Source organism: Lissotriton helveticus, chromosome 3_1, assembly GCF_964261635.1.
Source record: "Lissotriton helveticus chromosome 3_1, aLisHel1.1, whole genome shotgun sequence".
Lineage (NCBI taxonomy): Eukaryota > Metazoa > Chordata > Amphibia > Caudata > Salamandridae > Lissotriton > Lissotriton helveticus.
The window spans coordinates 604,241,807-604,261,500 of NC_136061.1; positions in this window are offsets into that span (position 1 = coordinate 604,241,807).

The following is a 19,694-nucleotide window of genomic DNA, read 5'->3' on the forward strand; positions in this document are numbered from 1 at the left end:
TATCTACTAAGAATGTCGTAGGACACCCTGCCACTTCAGCCTCAACAAACGGTCCTCTTTGATCCACCTCTAGAACTGCCCCGAGGGTACAGTCCTCCTCTCTACTTACACGTCGTCCTGTCAATGGATCAACGTAGTAACACTCTTCTTCGTCTAAAAAAAGAGGCATTTGTCTATAGATCTTTCCCCCTGTCGTAATCTTTGGTGGCTGCGGGAACTGAGCTCGTGGAGCCGAAGTCCCCCCTTTGGCCACCTTACTCTTTGGCACTGTCACCCCTTGAACTGGAACTTCTCGAACTTCCTCCTCCTCTACTTCTAGCTCTCCGTTTTCAGGGTTATAGGGACACTCGCGTTTCCAATGTCCCACCTGGTGACACTGGTGACACTTTGTCGTTTTTTTCAATGTAGCAATGTCTATTCTAGGTCTTGAGTTTTCCTCGCTGTCCTTATTCTGATTATTTGGTTTCCGTCCCATTGTCCCTGTTCCCTGTTGCTGCTGTCCACCCTTTCCAGCCGACTGCATCTGCACCATCATCAGTTTCTCCTTTAGTTTCTTTGCTTTGGAATCTATTTCATCACTGCACAACCTTGCGTATCTCAAAATTTCATCCAATGGTTTGTTTTGCCAACAAATTAAATGCTGCTGTATCATCAAACAAATATCAGGTCTCAACCCCAAAACGAACTTCGATACAAACTGTCCTATATCTTTGGGATCCATTACATCTAATCCACTGTATTGTTTGAACGTTTTCAGCAATCGCTCATAAAACTCATGAACTGTCTCCTTGGGTTCCTGTCTTGTTCGGTCAATTTTTACCCAATCTATATCTTGTGGTGGCACCTTCTCCTTCAGCCATGTCATCACCCTTTCATATTTTAACATTACTCCTTCTGACGGTCCATTAGTACGAGCATCCCTTTCTGGTTCTGCAGTTGGCCATTCGACACTAACTTTGCATGCTATCCACAAGTCTCCTGGGACCACAATGTCGAATAAGGTGTTCAAATCAATCCACAATACTTTTGAAATCTTGACAAACCTCTCTACCTGCTTGTACCACTCTACGGGATTTTCCCTTAACTTCGGAAATGAGTTGGTAAATGCAGCCAAATCTCCCCTACTCCAGGGCACGTGTACATAACTCCCATTCGCTATTTCTCGCAAAGGGAATGCTTCCATCTGCAGTAGCCTTCCCTCCGGAGACATCACATTCGCGCTCCGCCTAACAGTTCCCTTTTTGGACCACCTCTCTTCCCATTTGTCCAGATCTCTCCATGCTCTTATTCCTGTGATCAGTTCCCTTATGTGTGTTTTTAATCCAGTTGTCCTCCTCTCTTCTAAGTCCTGATCTGAATAATGCAACCTATGGTTACCCTGCAATGCCTTTGTTCTGGACAAATCTACCATATACTTGTCTGCCAGTTCAGACAGTTTCTCATGAGTTGCTCTTGCCTTTCGAGTAATATCCTTTGCTATAAACAGCAGCTCATCTTGTTCGTACATGTCAATCCTTTCTAAAGGCAACGCACCATCTATTATCTCGTCCAGGTCAGATTTTAAGCTGGTCACATCGAGTCTTTTGGCTTTTATCACAGCTTTCAGTATGCTATCTCTAGAGAGTCCATTTACATCTCTCCCATCACAGCTCTGAGTCCTACGTCTGTGCTCAGTCGTGTTATGGGGAGTCCTCCCATGCTCCCATCTCTCCAGGTCCCATGCAGTTCCATCCTCTCTGGGTGTATAGTGAAGCACTTCTCTATTTCCCATAGTCCCACATTTCCCATTCTGCCTGGTTTCTCTAGGTGCATGGTAAGACATTCCATAATTCCCCATGCCTTCGCAATTTGCCTGTGATTTCTGATCACTCGACGCATGGCAAGATCCTTCGCGGTTCCCCATGTTCCCACGATTCCAGTGCTGTACGTTATCATCAGGTGCGTGGAGAGTGCACTTAAGCCTATCCCTGTACTCTTGTGTCCTTTGGTCTCCCTCACTTTGAATGAGACGAGACGTCTCTCCACACTCCGTACTTCTACCTTTTCGCTCCTGCCCATTTCCACCGTCAATATGACGTGTAACTCCTCTACTCTCCTGACTTTTACCGTCCCACTCCTGACTGCTTTCGCTAGCCCCGCAGTGAGATAATGTCCCGTTGCCTCGACTTCCCCATTCAGCTTCTGCTCCTGACCTGTTGCTCGGTGCTTCTGTGGACCTATCCCATTCCTTCAAGTCAGCCCTCAACTCTTTATAGGATTTCGGCCGTGGTCCCCTCAGGTCCATCGGTCCTCTCTGACCCCCCTGTTCTGCTACGGGATCCACTGCTGAATCCAATGGGGTGCTCCACGTTATCGGTCCTGGCAATTGCCTCCAGGCATTTGTCGTGTTATTCCTTCTTTCCATCTCAACTCTTTCTCTGTCTAGCTGTACCTGTTCTTCCTCTCTCCCTTTCTCTGGGTGATAAACCGACACTATAGGACCTATGGTAACGGGTACTTGAAGAGCATCTGGCAATCCATAAGACTCAACCCTCTCTGTTGCTGGCATCTTCTGCACCACAACCCTTCCGACTACTCTCTGTACAGGACTATGTTGAGGTGTCTCCTCACCTTTGGTAGGTACCCAATTCGTTATAGGGAGTGTCCTGTTCCCTTCTATGTCAACCCTATCTTCCCTTGGGAGCTCAGTACCTTCTATCTCCCTATTGTCCGGAGGCGGTCTATCTATCAACAACCTATTTATTAGGCCATCCTCCGACTCGCTCTCGTCATCGTCTTCTATGGGTCTCTTTTCTCCTGTAACCTCTCTCACTGGGTACAACTTATCCACTTCGATCGTCTGTACCCTCCATCTCTTGGCTTCCGCATCCCATTTGGCATCTTGCACTGCCCTTACTGATCGCCTTACCCTTTCCTGGCGTCTGTTCTGATTCCTGTCGTGCGCCGCCCTAATCCACGCATTAAGGGCCTCAAACTGTGTTGGTCTAGGCAAAGGTCTCAATGAGGACATAACTGCTTTTAACTGATGCAACACTTCTAGTCTAAACGTTCCGTATTTCGGAAAAGTCAGTTCCTCATTCCCTTCTGTAATCTTACTCCAAGTATCAAGCCACAGTATAGTATGCAACCCAACATTCGTTGCCATATAGTGAGCTGGTGTACCCTCTGGCGGTGCCTCTTCCCCGTAATAAGATTCTCTTCTTTTTCTCTTAAAGATCGCTCTCAATCATTTAAAACACTTCATGTTCAAAATCTACAAAATTTCTATTTTCTCCGCGTTCGTTTACTTCCTGATGACAATCCACCAATCCCAGCGCGGTTCTCGCTAACCGGCCTATCACAGCGCGGCTTCACACCAACCGGCCTATCACAGCGCGGCTCTCGCTGACGTCACACCAACCGGCCTATCACAGCGCGGCTTCACACCAACCGGCCTATCACAGCGCGGCTCTCGCTGACGTCACTCGTCCCCCTTCGCAGCAGTTCCCCTCCTTTCTCCGCTCGTCTCCCGGTCATGCATGCGTCCCATTCATACTCTGAAAAATGATTACTTCCGACCAAGCGATCACTTTCCTTGACTGTACGCCCACAGTCTAACCGTAATTGTCACCTTAACTGACGAAATGTCTTTCCGTGTACGTCCAGACAATCGCCTTAACTGATAGGTTACTTACACACGGTAACTTTCGACCTGCGTCCGTTCCCCACACACTCACTCTTGCGTTCCCCCTATCTCGGTCCTGCGGGCGATCAATGGTACCTCATGACCCCCTTTACTCTGGTCGACAACTACTCTAGATGTTCGATACACCCGAACCACTTAAGCTCTTCTCCGAACTTAAGATTTTCACAGTTTGTCAGGTTGCGCGCGCTCACAACCCTCTCTCAATCACACTACAGGCATTCAACTCCGCATGACATTACAATACAGATACAACACAAAACACCGCAATCTGTCAACGCATGACCCTTGTTATACTCACTCTCGTCCGACCCTGCTGCTTTTCTCTCGCACCGTCAGCACCTTCTTCGGCAGGCGATTCTTCCGCTGCTCATCTCTTGATCTCTAGGGACCTTGGGGTAATCTTAACCTAGTCTAGATCACCTTCCTCTAGAAGGTAACCATCCTTGTCTGCTACCAACTGTTACGGCGGGATTTCTGATCTATTGCTATAGGTCTAGATCCCAACTCAGGTCGACTAACCGTTGATACCTGTCATAGAGTAAAAGGCAATCTACTACTAGGTCAATCAGTTAAGGACTTACACCACTCGAAAGAACCACTTACTACAAATACGTTTTAAAAGTTTATTTTAAAGACAAAGTTAACTGGAGATACTAACATCTCAAAATAAGGTTCAAAAGATATACTGGTGTCAATACAAACATAAATTTTCTAAACGCTCTTAGTCGGCAGAAGAATATCACCAAAACCAATTCGAAAATCATCAGAGTTGCAAGAATAGACACAAGCTGTAGCTTATGAGTCATTTACAGAAAGGGAGAAAATCCAGATTAGACTGTCCCTACACTAGACTAAGTGACATCCCTACTTAGTAAAATCTTAACCTAAAAAGGTGTCAGCCGTGGTGACTTCCAAAGAAGATCACTCACTTCCCTTAGTCTTCGTTGTAAATCGGTGTCTCGCAGTTATCCTATCTGCCTACCCATCCGCTCTCTTAGGTTCCTCAGACCATCTGCCCTAACTCCACCCAGGGGTGCTGTCCCTAATACAAAAATCACATTTACAATAGAAACGCCCTTTAGAGACGCCCCTCACGTGGTGTCAGTTCTGGCATTTTCCATGCTGATACTCCTCTGGGCCCATCGTTAGCGTTGACCTTGCTTCTCAGGCTCTTCTCCGGCAGGACGGTACCCCCCAGGAAATTCCTGAAGCCTCCTCCAGGCCTGTGCCTGGCTCCCTGAACAAAACTCTATTCATCACTCTCTTGATTGGAACCTCCTCGCACCTGCAAACAGACACTTGTACAGTGGGCCCCAAATTCCGGCCTTCACCGTATCTTCTAAGTCGTAAACCTTCGAGCAGGCTCCGCAATTTATGCTTAACATGACATTCCTCTAACTAACACATGCAGAGAAAAAGAAATGACCTTATCTATTCAGGCCTATTAGAATTACATGAAACAGGCCTGTGCACTCTGTAAAACATTTAATTTCTTAGTCTAAACAATATTCTAACTTATTACACACAATGGTTATATGAAACACTTCTATAAAACATATATTTCAGTTCTATGATCAATAATACTTTGACAACAACATTAAAATCCATATCATGTGAAAGTATAACAGCACCTTTCATTCTCTGTGAACTGCCATGTGGCCTACACATTTCTACGTTTATCAGTATTACATTCTCCTCTACAACAGCCACATAACATGGGATTTCAACATCATTCTAACATCTCTACACTCTTCTACATTAGCTTTTCACACTGATATATGTATTCTATTTTAATTAAACACTTATGTATTTTCACTCTATAAATTCGACACTCTTATGTAATCTTTACTAAACTGATGCAACGTGCTTGTAAATATGGTGCACTTCTATTTTCTCTCAATTTTGCGCTCTCTCACAGGCAAACCCGCGAGTAAAGACTCGCTGGCTACTGAGTGCATCCCGCTTCGGACCACGTGCAGCCAGCTCACCTGAATTGACTGCTGCTACACCAGCGCCTGTGGAAAAGTGCGTGTAGGAACTCCGGTCACAAGGAAAACTGATTTTGGAGGCACTCGGCCCCGGAGGGGGCCTTGAACTGCTCAGACCACGCTAACCCTTTGAGTCAAGTGCTGCAGAGGTACTTGACCCAGTTCCTCAGAATTCATAGCAGGTCAGGGGATGTGACATCAAGGGTAAAATACCGCAGGCTTCATGGTTGAGACAAGGAACCCCTGCTAGCCTCGTGGCCCTTTGAAAGGGGTTCTGACACTAGGCAGCCTAATTTTGTCCCGGAGCTTGGGAAGAGAGCAACAAGGACATGTTTAAAAAGAAATGCGGCTGTCATGCTCTCTCCCTTTCAGGAAATGCAGTGCAGAAACTGTGGGTTCTGTGCTGCAGTGCATGTAATATTAGTAAACGTGGCCCTCAGTTTTACAGGGAGAGCTGGTCAGAGCAGCACCTGCACGCATATTAAAACCCACACACACAACCTAATTTCCATTTTTAAATACATCCTTTAACCACCATTGATTAGAAGTGTAATATGTCATGCATATTTTCTTCGTTCCAGTTATGCAATCAGGGCAATGAGAATCGCGTAATCATGTGTGTTCAGCTGCACAGTTTGTTTTTTTAGTGGAATAGTTGACTAGGCCAGAATTGACTAAATTCAATCGGTCCTGCAGTTCACCCCTTGAAGCTTTTATTGATGGTGGTTGATAGCGAATATGGATTTTAACAAATCTGTTCATAGTGCCAGATTATCTTAAAACAAAAATCGTTAACCCTTCTGCACTGATGAACCTGAGTTATTCGGTGTCGGGGCCATTATGGCTTAATTCGTATAATCAGTGAGACAGTATCACGTGCCAATATGTGAATATTTGCATGTTATAAAAAAAAAGGTGACGTCTGTCGGGCGCTACGTCAGACAACAAGAGAGTGATTTGGGCTCATACACGGCGACTATGCATCCTCGAGACCTAGCTGACGACACAGAGCAGGTAGCGCGCCAGTGAAAGAGAGGCCCCCGGCACCGCGCCTAGAGAAACTATTCCAATGAAGCAGGTATCCAGAGGTGAGGCGGCAAAGACTGTCAGGGAAACGCCGGCCCTGTGTCTAATTATAGCTTTATGGAATGCCTTCAACGATTCATGGCGGCCTGCTCTCTCATCTCTCAGTTTTCCCCGAGGGTGACAAGACTGTGTTTCGAAACGCTTCTGCCTGTCGTTTTTTGGGCCTCCTCTATCTCGTGGTCCCAGAGATAACAGCTCTCCCAGGGTTTCTGTTGCATGTGTTCGCTGACCGCAGGAGCATGACTGCCCACCAACGGACTGAATAGGCGCTGATCTTATCCAACAAAGCCAAAGATGTGTTAACTTATCCTATTTCTCAATCCCCTAATCGTCCTGCTGTCTGTGCGTTTTCATTTTTCCACTTCCCCAACTTGCTGTTATCTTGCCCACTTTAAACTGAAGCAAGTGGAACAGATGTGGTGCACTGGACTTGGCTCGCCTTCGAATGCTCTTTTACAGAAAACCTACTAACACAGACACCCTTGTTTGACAAATATTGCATTTACCATTTCAGTGTTAGATCTGTCAGATCCTTTGAAGGGCAGACGGCCTACTGGCTTCAAATGTGGATGAGGTTGTTTGCTGGGTCGTAATACTATGGCTGTGGAAACTGAGTCAAGTGCAACCATTTCTGCACTTGACTCTCAGGACAGCGAGGATGAGCAGCTCAAGGCTTCTTAGGGAGGTAGTATGAGGGTCAAGAGTCATCAACTCAACAATCAACCAACAGACACAATAACTTTAATGCCCCACACAGTGCTTGGCTTTTTGTAAAAAGCAAGTACTTTAATTACTCAACAAAACTAAATACTACACAATCCAATGATGCACACAGGGTCACTATGAAAACAGGGTCACTCAATGTTACCATTGTTCTTATTTGGATCGCATGTCTTAGGTCTGGGGTGTGGTCGTCTTTAAGCACATGTCCATTTAGTAACTCCAGTTGTGGGGAAGCCTCACAATACCTATGTGGCTGCTCACTGAGGGTCGGTAGTGGGTGAGGCGAAGTCCCTGCTTACAGAGACCACTCTAAGGCCGTGAGAGGCAATTGTGGAATGTAGCACAGATCCAGGTGTTGCCTGAGAGGGGATTTATCTACCCAAGTGTTGTAATTTGGTGGTGTACCAGTGCAGCCTCCCAGGCTGATCAAGCATTCAGTGATAAGGTGCAGGTGCAGCCTCTCTGGCCGATCGACAATCTATCGCCGAGGTGCAATTGCAACGTCCTAGGCAGATCATGCACCCAATGGTGAGCTCCAATTGTGGCCTTTCAGGGCAATGCGGCACTAGCAGCGAGGTGCATTAGCAGACTCTGATGTCAATCAAGCAGTCAGTGGTGACCACGGCTGCAGTAGTAAGTGCATATTGCCTAACCTAGTTGGGTAGAGTCTTTGGGGGAGTTATTAGTCAAGAACTGCAGAGAGAGACCAGAGTTATCACTTAATGATATGTGGTCAATGTAGGCCTCTCTCTGTCAGCGTCTGCTTCCATTGGGCACTCCACACATCAGGCTTTTCCTCCTTGACAGTCTCTCATACTGCAGGACCAGGGACACTCCTTTCCTATTTCAGCAGGCTGACAGGCTTCTGGGCACTAGGTAGATCCTCAGCTCCTCCAGCAGAAAATGCAGACTTCAGTTGTTCTCCCCTCATCATTGGATGGCTCGCTGTCAGGCAGACCCCAACCCTGGTTACACAACAGCTCTTCCAGTAATCTGTGGTGAACTCCCTTCCTTGGTCATGAAAATTTGGTTTCCACAAGGTGGAGTAGTTTGTATCTATTTTATGCACATTTTCTAGACAGGGGATATGGATCCTGTGTTTTGAAATTCTCACTTTGTTTGGGGTGGTTCTCTTTCAAGTGTCCTACTCATGGTGCTCCCCATACACAGCCTTTGTATAAAGTGATGCTTCTCACAGCATGTAGAACTGGGGCTCTCTCCAAGCAGGAGCCCCAACACGTGGATACAGCGAAGTGTGAGATCTCTGCACCTGGATTTCTTCAGCCTTTCTAAAGCAGTAATCAGGGATGAACAAAAGCGCATGTTTGGCTTGGAACCCTCTACTTAACAACAGACAGTGCTCAGGAAGAACTCATCAGCAACCCCTTGCTAACACAGTCTTCATGGAATTTCTAAAAGTCTCCCTCTCTCTGTCCTCCCAACTTCAGTATCTGGATCTCCACATTCCAGCCCCAGGAAAGTAAGCAATGCACTTCCACCGTTTGGACAATCTGTTCTCATCCTTGATCTTGTGCTATGCTAAACCATTGGCATCCATAATGGATCCTACTGACTTCAATTGTCAGACTTACACACCCACACAACATCCTACTACCACACATGCATTGCAGGCTCACTGTATACGCACATGCTTTCAATATATATGTGATGTTAGCACAAGGTAAAAACTAGCAACAGCACCTTACACAAGAGAGGTAAATCAACCACACCCTCACACAGATAAAAAAAAGGTCTAGTCAAACTAAATATCACAAAACGTGGTATGCTGCCACCACCTCTTGATCTGCTACCCATCTGTCCATCATTTAGGCATTTTTGGTGCATCCATCAAGGTCACAGCACAGTTTCTGTATCGTGCATAGTCAATGACAGGCGTATGTCTCTGCAAACGTGTTAGATTAGTGTGTCACCATGGCTAAAATAAAACCATATTACCAGATTCACATGCACTTGTGCACTCAGGGAAGGGAAACAGCAATGTATACAATGCAGGGAACATTTCCGTTCCAAAATTGACTGGGCTGGCATACAAGGGGAGCTGAAATTGTACTGTAGCTGGAATATTTTTACAGGTTACACCTCAGCAATTGGTGTTTCAGCAGACTGCAGAGGATTCCTTGAAAGATATACAAGCCAATGTAAGATATAGAGTGCCATCTAGCTCAGATTATGGTGATGTTAAATACCTTGGACCACACCTTCCATCTCTTAAAAGAAGTTCGAATTTCCTTAAGCCAAGCTTGCTTGAAATCATTTTGTTCTGGTAAATTGATCGGAATCAATTTGCAATACTACCAAAGCTTAATTCATAAACTGAAGGTGGGTAAGTGTTCATCAGGGCATGACCCATAATGAGAAACCTCATATAATGTATCATGACTGAAAAAGTGTCCCTAAAATTAGGATAAGCCGAGCCACCTCTGTCGAAGGGAAGCCTGAGATATTTTATAGCTCCTCGAGGTCATCTGTACTCCCGTATGAAACTGGTATTTAATAAACTATTTTTTTAAACCATGTGCAGATTAAGAGGGAGTTCACAAATTTGATATAACAATTTAGGTGAGACCACCATCTTGATTCTATTACAGCGATCTATTTAGATGAATTGTAAGCTATTCCATCATTCAAATCAGTTTTATTCTTATTCTTTATTCTAAATAATCAAGAGAAAAAATGTGCACACTGTGCTTTCTCCGTCAAAAGAAACCTGGGATCAAGACACAAAGGGAAGATACTGAACATGGCCTTACTAAATTGCCGCTCCCTAGGAAAACATAAGATGGAGGTGCACGACTACTTAACTGATGGTCGAACAGATGCCCTCTTTCTCACGGAAACGTGGCTAAACGCCACTTCGGCCCCGGCCATTCTGATGGCCCTCCCACCAGGATACGATATCAAAAGATTAGACAGACCTAAGGGAAAAGGGGGAGGAATCGCTATAATTCATAAACAGGACCTGACCTGCACGTTAGAGGGAAGGGACCTTGACAAAAGCGAAACTGGCCTCTTCTCCATCTCAGTTCACCAGGGATACTGCATCAGGGGATACCTTATATACCACCCCCCAGGCCCCGCAGCCACCTTCCCCACCCAACTGCTGGAAACCCTTACGCTCTCTGCTCTAGAACATGATAGACTACTCCTGTTAGGGGATTTAAATTATCATTTTGATGACCCCAAGAACAACGAGGCCCAGGAAATCAAACAGGAACTAGCTGGCATCCAGATGCTACTCAAATCAGAACTACCTACTCACTGCCAGGGACATCTCCTAGACCCCATCTTTGCCAACTGGGATGCCTTAACCATAGACCCTCCTATTCCAGTTATATGGTCCGACCACCTCCTTATAACTTTCAGGGTGTCGGTACCAGATGATGGACTACACAAGGAACCCACCTACGCTAACAAACGCAGGAAATGGGACAAATTCTCCACGGAGGCCTTCAACAAAATCATAAATCTAGAAGCTCCCCCGGGAGATAAAGATATAGAATCCGCCTGCTTAAATCTTAACAAGCTGATCGTAAAGGCGCTGGACCATACAGCACCATGGACTTATAAGGCTCCGGTCAGACGGACCAAATCTGCCCCTTGGTTCGATGGTGAACTCCGAGATCAAAAAGCAAAATGCAAAAATCACGAGAGGAAATGGAGGTTACACTACCTTGAGGCAGACAGAATTGAGTACAAGAACAGGCTCAAAATATACCACGCACTCATTCGAAAAACCAAGAAATCCTACCTCTGTACTAGAATCAAAGACGCTGACAACTCTATGAAGGAAATGTTTCTAGTTTACAGGGAACTCTCCGATCTCACTTCACTAGTCACCTCCACGACTGGATCAGTCAAAACGTGCGACCAAATAGCCGAATTCTTCGCTAACAAAGTGGACAAAATTTACGCTAGTTTCCCAGACAGGGCCAGAGCAGACGGGGAACAGGTAGACAACCACCTTCACATACAGGAGGATAAATGCCTCTCAGCATTTATAGTTCCGCCCAAAGAAACACTATGCAGTATAGCTAACAGCATCAAATCTGGATCACCCAGCGATCCTGCAACCCCTAGAAGACTCTATGACAGCATCTCCATCCTGGAGCCCCGTATTAGCCACCTTCTGGCTCTCTCCTTTAGTACAGGACAAGTCCCCATCACATGGAAAAAAGCGACTGTCCTGCCTCGGAGAAAAAAAACCAACATCAGCATTGACAAATTGGACAACCTCAGACCCATCTCCCTTCTCCCATACTTCGCTAAAATTGCTGAGAAAGCTGTGAATATGCAGCTATCAGCATTTGTTGAAGATAATGGACTCCTCCACCCCTCTCAGTCGGGTTTTCGAGCCCATCACTCTACTGAGTCAGCCCTACTGTCCTCAACAGAAGCCCTACGAGGATATGCTGACAAGGGCCAGACGGCGGCACTAATTCTCCTTGACCTTAGTGCCGCCTTCGACACTGTAGCCCACCACACACTGCTACAGTGTCTGAAAAATGGAGGAGTGAGAGGGAAAGCTTGGGACTGGATGAAATCCTTCCTAACCGACCGAACTTTCCAGGTCGCCCAGGGACAGTTCAAGTCTAAGGAAATAGAACTCAATCAGGGAGTGCCACAGTGCTCCAGTCTCAGCCCCACCCTTTTTAATCAATATGAAGCTCCCGTAGGAGGAATTACAGAGACGTTTGGGGTTGAGATAGTGTTGTATGCGGACGACACGCAATTGACTGTAACCCTAACACAACCTGAGAAGCAAAGCGCCTCTAACTTTGCAGCTTGTATGCAGAAAGTGGCACTCTGGATGGCAGACAACTGCCTTCGTTTAACCGCATGCGTGCGGGCGGAATTCCGCCCGTACGCTGAGTTTTTTAAAAACGCATGTTACGTGACGAGCTGGGCTCGTCATGAGCGTGCGAGGAGGCTACCTCATGATGAGCCCAGCTCGTCATCAGCGTCGAAGGGGTTAAACGGCAACAAAACGGAGGTACTGATTATAGGCAAAGCCCCATCAGTATGGACATCAGCGTGGTGGCCGGAAGAGCTGGGTAATCTGCCCACACCTAGCCACTTAGTAAAGAACCTAGGGGTCTGGCTAGACATAAACCTCACGCTCGACCACCAGACTAAACAGGTAGCAGGAACCTGCTTCGGGATACTACGAATCCTCAGGAAAACGCTCGACCTTATGCCTGTATCGGTGCGCCAGACCATAGTCAACAGCCTAATAACATCTAGACTAAACTATGGGAACGTTCTGTATCTTGGAGCCAACGAAAAAAGTCTTTCCAGACGCCAACGAATACAAAACGCAGCGGCACGTCTGATCCTACAACTACCCGCAGAGCTTCATCTAAAAAAGCTCTGAAAACCCTCCACTGGCTTCCGATCAGGGAACGGGTGACTTTTAAGGCCTTATGCATAGGTCATCGCATTCTGCATGACAAAGGCCCCAGTTACCTCCGCGGTCTTCTGAAATGGTATGAACCCACCCGACAACTGAGATCAAGTGGGACGGGACAGGTGTATGTTCCGAGGGTCCAGACAGCCAAAATGGGCGGAAAATCCTTCAGAGTACAAACGGCTAAGAAATGGAATCAACTGCCAGTAGAACTGCGTACCGAACCTTCAGAAACTAAATTTAGGAAAGACCTTAAAACAGTACTCTTCCCCAACAACTAAAATCGTAAAGAAGCGTCAGCAACGAACATCTTCTATTAGCATTTACAGCGCGGGGACACACTTGCTAGTGTAACCATGCGCTTTACAAAATACTAATAAATTCTTATACAATACTGGGTCATAGTCGAGTGTTATTATCTGATGAATGTCCATTGTCAGGTTTACAAGCAAATGTAGTGTGTTATGAACCTTCTGAGTATCATTTAGTTTAGTGTGGCTGTTGCCCAATATAGGTATTTTACTTTTTTTATTCAATAGATATCCTGATTTGGGAACCAATTTGCTTGCCTCAAATACTATAACTTTGATTGCTTTACTTTGCAATGTTGTCCTCATGACAATGTCATCAACGTTTGCCAAAAGTTTAATCAAATGTCCATTGCTCACAACTGGTGCAGTAAGATGATTGCCTAAAAGTTTCAAGTGATGAACAAGGACAGTCCTGTCTGGTCCCTTAATTTGCATTTATGTAATCTGTTAATCAGATAACCTGGCACAATATTTTTAGAGAATTAATAAATGATGGGCAGGATCTTACCCCTTACATGGCTTTCTATAGATATCTCAATGTGACCCAATATTTAGACGTTTCTGCATCTAGCAGGATCATTTCCCAGGAGGAACTATTAGAGGCTGCTTTGTTGAAAGGTAGCTTACACTATTATGTAGATGCTCCCCTGTTGGACTTTATCCTTTTTGCAGGGTTATCCCCAAATATTTTGCTTCTTCCTCCCATTTTTTCCTGACCTGTGTTTCTACTAATCAGTGCTACATTGCATATGCTCCCTGTGTAAATTGTTATTATAATTGGTTCTCCCTGATTGGCATATTTGATTTACTGGTCAGTCCCTAATAAAGTGTACTGGGTGTGCTAGGGCTGTTAAGTAAAATACTACTAGTGGGCCTGCAGCACTGATAGTGCCACCCACACGAGTAGCCCTGAAAAGATGTCTCAAGCCTGCCACTGCAGTGCCTGTGTGCAGTTTGCTAACTGCCATGTCGACTTGGCAAGTGCATCCACTTGCTAGGCCCTAACCTTCCCTTTTCTTACATATAGGACACCCCCATGGTAGGCCCAAAGTACCCCACTGGGCAGGGTGCATTGTATGTGAAAGGTAGGACATGTACTGATGTGTGTAACGTCCTGATAGTGAAATACTGCCAATTTCGTTTTTCACAACTGAAAGGCTCTCTTGCCCCATAGGACCGAATGGGGAATGATTTGTAACATAGAAAAATAAAGTTTAGGCTCTCTGAACTCAGAATTTAATTACACATATTTTACCAAAGATGGTTTTTAAATTGTGTGTTTGAAAATGCCACTTTTACAAAGTATAAACAGTGAGAAATATGCAGCTGCAATTCACTCAGTAAACTGATTTAAACAAATTCAACTTTACAAAATAATATATTAATCACAAATTGTGCATGCACCAAGTAAGAGGCCCTGCTAGCCTCTGGTTCAAACAGAAGAAAAGTTCCCAGATATCTATCTGGAAATCCCAATGCACTGCTAAGGGTGTCACTCTACGAAGCGTACCACATTTTTAACTCAATTTTTTCACAAAATCCATGACTTAATTAACAAATTTCTCAAAAGTCCACAATCAAGTACTCCAATGAATCAAAACGAAGTGCTCATCGATTCTTCATAAGTAGCTGTGTGTTGTTTTATTCTTGAAAATTGTTTCAGCAATTCACAAAATCAAGACGGTGTGCTTAACATCAGCATCAATAATAGTGTTTAAAAGTCCCAATGCATTTCGGGCTAACAAACAAGCCCTTCATCAGGGGAATCTGCAGAACAATAATGAATACAATATAATGAGAATTTCCCAAAAATCTAATGCGTATGAGCTCATAGTAAAGAAGGAAAGGAGAAGCAAGACGAGCAGTTTAGAAAAACGTGTCTGAAATAGCGAGAAAACAAAGTGATTAGAACCCAAACCAGCGGAGTGTGGCAACAAAATACGCGTGTCTATCATGCTTGAAATCAAAAATGAAAAGTGAAAACTGTGAGCGATAACAAGGACAACTGTGCAATAAGAAAAACATACAGTGGCTTTTGAGAACTATAATCAAAGCTCATGATAAGGCAACCAATGGCAGAAAGCAGACAAAGGTGGCGCTCTAGTGGTCATGGATTGTAAAAAATATGAGAAAAAAGTTGAGAGTATGTTGCAAGACTCGTCTACCTATTTACCTCTGCCTCAAGATCCTACCAATGAATTTTTGCGTGTGTTGGCAATCATCTTGTCACATGCTCCACCAACCCCTCGACACAACTCAGTCTAACTTCAGAACCAACCAGAGCAAAGAAACTGCTCTCATTGCCACCATTGATGACATCTGCATGACTCTTGACAAAGAAGACACAAGTGCCCTCATTCTCCTGGATCTCTCTGCAGCATTTGACATGGTCTCTGATCCCACCCTCATCCAATGCCTACACAACATTGAAAATCAAGGACACAAACTCCAATGGAATGCTCCTTCCAGGCTCGAATGACTTATTCAGACAACCTGGCACCGCGCACTTCGGATGCTTACGACCTCGTCTGTGGAGTTTTACAAGGATCCTCCCTGAATCGACCTTATTCAACGCATTCATGATCCCTCTAGCCAGCATCATTTGCTCTCACAACATTAACGTCCTCTCCTATGTTGATAATTCACAACTCATTCTCTTCCCCATGGGCAAGACGCTAAGTACCCAAATCAAGTTCAATTTATGCATGTCTGTAAGTGCTGCCTCAATAAAGACCAATCCTCTTGTGTTGAACACAGACAAGACCAAAATAGTGATCTTCGGAAAGAACACTTCGCCCTGGAACTCCACCTGGAGGCCAACAAACCTAGGACCCACATCCACCCCCACAACCCAAGCCAAGAACCACAGGATTGTCATTGACAGCAAACGATACAGGATTGCCCAAGTCAACGCCATCTCCGCCTCATGGCTCAATACCCTAAAGTGGAGGAGGAAAATGTTTAAATGGTTCCCAATCAGCATAAAAAAATCAGCGAAACCATATCACACGCACAAGTAAGATGGACTATGGGAACACCATCTCTGTCTGGATTAACAAAAAATTCACCAGAGGGTTGAAGACCATTCAGATCTCAGCGTCCGGAATCGTTCTCCAGCTCCGACGCCACTCAGATCACATCAAACCTGAAGGATCTCCACTGACTCCCCATAGTCAAACAATTTATTTCAAACTCTTCATTTACACTTTCAAAGCACTACCTAACATTAGCCCGGGATACCTTAATAATTGTATCTGCTTTAAAAAACTTTGCAGAGATCTCTGCTTGCCTTAACTCCTACTTGCACACATCCAACACATACGGAATACCAAATTTAGTGGTTGAGCGTTCTCCTACATCTCTCCAAAAGTGTGAAATGACCTCCTGCAAAACACTTCTTTAATTCCAGAAGAAGCTGAAGGTCTGACATTTCCAATAGTTCTACTAGGCCCCAGATTTGGCTAGTCTCACCTATTCATCACTTGGATACTCTATGGGTGATAGTGAACTCTAAAGATCTGCATAACTCTGGGTGAAACGTTTAGGTGTGGCCACGGAGCCAATGATTGCTATCCGCCGTGTTCTATTTCTGGGACTCACTTAATACATAGAGTTGCTGGCTGCCCTAAACTGCAACCTTTTTTGGTTAATTATTTTGTTTTTTTGTTCATATTATCAAACACACAAACTGTTGGCTTACCAAAACTAATAATGCTTGGTGTCATGGCAGAAATGGAACCATATCTCTTAATATGATACTTGTGTCTATAGTTGACACACCTAGGTGCATAGCATTGAGCTGGCTCGATCCAGATCCACCAACATTTAACCAATGGGGTGTTTGATACTCGCCACCTTTCGCCTAAAACACACATTGCATCTTTGTAAGGGGAAAGGTGGTAATAAGAGGGAACAAATTCTTTGGAGCCCTCCAGATCATTGGATTTTTCAACTATAACAATGTATGATGAAATTTGGAATATATTTAGAGGCATATTTACAAGGAATTGGCATAGAGCTGTGTCCCAAATATTATTTCTCTGCTGCCCCTACGCACATTCTAAAGGACAGGAATGCACCATATTTACAAGATACAGCACATTCCTGTCCTTTCAGTCAGCACTGGTGCACATTTTGCAGCCATGCGCCAACGAAAGCATCCTTGCACCATGGTGCAATTGTGTCTATGTTGCTGGTATGATTGTTTTATTGCAGGAAGGTGCTCCTTCCTGCACAAAAACAATCACAAGAGGTGATTTCCTCTTTCTATATGTGCTGCAGAATGCAGCACAAGTAGAAAAAGGAAAAAAATTAGAAATGTAAACATTTCTCCTCGTTACTCCTGCACTAGGGAGGCACAAGATTTTGACCCTGCCACAGGTTTACCTAATGTTGTAAATCTGGGGCAGGGTCTAATTCCATGAGTTTGGAACACCCACACCAACCCCCATGCAATGTCTCTTTCATGCAGTATAAGTCATCGCAGTGACTTGCGCTGCCTCATCTTACTCCATATCTAAAAGGCCATGAAAGGTCATGCTGGGTGGCTTTATGTGGCCTTGTAGATGTAGCTATGCCCTGTGCTCAACTGGAACAGCACAAAAAGTGAAATTCCAATGGCTCACAGGGCTTAGCCCCTGTCTTGCTAATGTTTGCCCTTATAATATCATGAGTATTTAATATGCATGAACGTAGGTTTTTAAAAAAAATGTATTTCCCATTCAAAAGATAAGGTTTGTGTGAATATTAAACTTTGAAAAGGTGAACATTAGTTTTGAAAAATGTGACCTGTCATAGCACAGGGAACTTCTCCTATTGCTGCAAAATTCACATAGGACATCTGGTGAAAATGGCACTGCTTGGCAACTATCCCAAAGTCAATCTTTCCCTCTGTACTACCCAGTCTCTAAACTCCATTATCCAGTGAATTGGTTATAGGTTACTGTCATTACCACCTTCAAACAAACAGCTGTAATGGGTAGGTCATGGTTGCATTATATATATTCCTGGTGCTTTTTTGATTAGACTTTCCACAGAATCAAGTATGTTTTATGCTGATGGATAGTCCAATATTTTGGCCTATTGTATAAATGTACCTGTGTTACTACCCCCTCAATTTCAGGGACAAACGGTGCCTGGAGAATGGTCAGGAGAATATCAACATAATGGTGTAAACACTGTGACTTGGTTAAACCCTTGAGCTGGCACACACCATGCCAGTGCTGCGTTTTCTCTGGGTTCCATCAGAGCATGGGAGTATCCTGTGCAGTACTAAAGAACGGTGGGTATTAGTAATCCTAAGGATTACTTTCAATGAGTGTGTAAACTCATACCAACAAAATAGGAAACCTGGGTACCTTCCAGATTTTCCCAGATTCCCTTTATCTAGTGGTCCTCTGCACTTGTAATCATAAGAATTCCTGGGATGCCTGTTAGAAATTGGGTCTCTAGTTGGCAGAGGTTTGCACCCTGTCCAAGTAGGGACCACAATCCTAGTTATGGTAAGTCAGACACACACTTTAAATTAACCTGTGCTCACCATTCAAGAGCTTGGCAAAGAGCAATAAGGCTTAATCTAAGAGGCAATGTGTAAAGTTGTTTTGCACCCTTTAATTACACTAACATCTTGAAAACAACACAAAAAGACTTCATCATTTTAGAAAAATAGAGAATATTTATCTGAGTAAAGCAAGAGCATAATGACAAAAATCCAATAAGTAAAACTCGAGATAATAATTTTTAAAGATTACATTAAAAAATGGTGCTTAGAAGTCTATAGCGCTAAAAGGTTACTTGAGGTCATGCCAGACATCCGTGAATCAAAAAGTATCTTTGTATGGCACAAGCGTCAAGGACTAACTGTGTCGATTCTGATTCACGCAATCAGGTCGATGACTAAGCCTCAGATTTGAGCCTTGCAGTCGGTGTCAAAGGATTTGCGCTGCATCGAAGTCCAGCCTCGCAGTCCGTATCAAAATTTCGACCCTGCATTGAAGTCAAGCCTTGCACTGGCGCCTTTGTGTCAGTGGTGCGTTGTCATCGAACCTCGGAGTTGAGATTCGGATCAATGCGAAATCGGCACTGCGTTGCCATCAGAAGGCACTGCATCAGTTCTGATTGGCGCAAAGAGGTCAATGTGTCAATGTTTGCAGAAAACAGCTGCAGAACCCACTTCTAAGGCCCAGGAAGGGAGGTGGCACCTCAGGCAAAGGTAGGACTCACAGACGGCAGAGTCCAGCAGCACCAGCAGAGTTGGGAGAAGTCTTTGATGGCCCTGAGACTTCAAAGAACAGGAGGCAGGCCAATAAGCCCCTGGAGAATCTTGGGTTCAAGGATGTTGAGAACAGCTCCTGCCCTTCTTATTCCCAGGCAAGAAGCAGCAGGCAGCAGGACAACACAGCAAAGCAAGTAGAAAGTGACATTCCCTCCTACAGCACAGCAACCAGCAGGCAGCAGGCTAACACAGCAATGCATTT